Genomic DNA, 1,902 nt, shown 5'->3' with positions numbered 1-1,902 from the left:
ATGATAATAATAATAATAATAATGATAATGATAATGATAATAATAATAATAATAATAATAATAATGATAATGATAATAATAATAATAATAATAATAATGATAATGATAATAATAATAATAATAATAATGATAATGATAATGATAATAATAATAATAATAATAATAATAATAATAATAATAATACTGGTTTCAAATTTTGGCACAAGGCCAGCAATTTCAGGGGAGGGGGAATCTTGGCAGAATTTGAACTCAGAACATAAAAACAAATGAAACATTGCTAAGCATTTTGCCCAGCATGCTAACGATTATGCCAGCTCATTACCTTAATGATAATAATAATAATCAACATTTAACGTCGTTTTCTATGCTGGCATAGGTTGGACGGTTTGACTGAGGTCTGGAGAGCCAGGAGGCTCCAATCTGATCTGGCAATGCTTCTACAGCTGGATGCCAACCACTGAGTGTAGTGGGTGCTTTTTATGTGCCACAGGAGCCAGTCTGGTGGGCCTGGCATCAATCGCATTCAGAGAGTGGTTTTTATGTGCCAGCAGCATGGGAGCCAGTCAGAGGACACTGGCATCGACCATGTTTGGATGATGCATTTTATGTGCCACTTGAACAGGAGCCAGTCAGGGGGCACTGGCCACAGATTTTGGTTTTATTTGACTCAACAGGTCTTCTCAAGCATATTATATCACCTGACGCATTAAGGGTCCTCTTAAATGGACCAGACATGCAGCTCTGGCATTATCCATGGTCGTGATCTCACTTTAGTTTCCGGGTCTTCTCAATCACAACATATCTCCAAAGGTCTTGGTCTCAATAATTACCAAGCTTCGTATATTTTACCCCAGTGTCACTTTGATGGCATGCACTGCTCTCTCACTCAACAATAACGATAATAATAATAATTATTATTCTACTCTAGGCACAAGGCCTCGAAAATTTTTGGAGAAGGGGGATAGTTGATTATATCGAAACCCCCAATGCGTAACTGGTACTTATTTTATTGACCCCAAAAGGATGAAAGGCAAAGTTGACCTCGGTGGAATTTGAACTCAGAACGTAACAGCAGACAAAATACCGCTAAGAATTTTGTTTAGCATGCAAACAATTCTGCCAGCTCATTACCTTAACAATAATAATAATGATAATAGTTTCTGTACCTTTTTTTTTTACCAAAGCAATGGCTGAATGAAAAAACATAAACAAAGTGAAAATGTGTGGTTGTAAGAAGGTGGTGGGGGCAGGAGTAAAAAATATGGCAGATAAATAAACACACAGTTTCCCCCAAAACAACAGACAGCCACTTGAGGCCAATTAATGTACCCTCACCCTACATAAAATTAGGGGCACCCATCCCTCCAGTTTTTATATCTCCTCACCATCACTTTCACCACCACCACCACCACTATGACAAGTATTGGACGAGGTGCCAGGGGGATGATGTTAACAGAAGTCTGACAAACATATACATATTTAAATTGAAGATAACATACATACTAGACTAGATAACCACCCCCCACCTTCTCCACCCCGTGTACAAGCTGAGATACCTTCGCCTTTACTACCATCTCTCTCTCTCCCTCTCTCTCTCTCTCTCTCTCTCTCTCTCTCTCTTGCTTTGTCTCTTTCATTCTCTCCCTCTCTACGTCTCAACTTACAGCTCAGCTTCTACCAGAAAGTTACTAAAACATCCACTGCAATTCTTTGACTTACCTGTCTTAACTTACCTGTTCTCCCTATATATATCCACACGCACACACACACACACACACACACGTGTGTGTGTGCCTGCCTATCCATTTCACAGACTCCATCCGTCATGTTCTCATCTCCCCTCCTCTCTCCTCTCCAAATGATGGTAGCCGTGATGCCTTACCATTTACCTTTGAGTCATAC

The sequence above is a fragment of the Octopus bimaculoides genome, chromosome 9 (assembly GCF_001194135.2).
Source record: "Octopus bimaculoides isolate UCB-OBI-ISO-001 chromosome 9, ASM119413v2, whole genome shotgun sequence".
Taxonomy (NCBI): Eukaryota; Metazoa; Mollusca; class Cephalopoda; order Octopoda; family Octopodidae; genus Octopus; species Octopus bimaculoides.
This window is presented reverse-complemented; position numbering follows the sequence as displayed.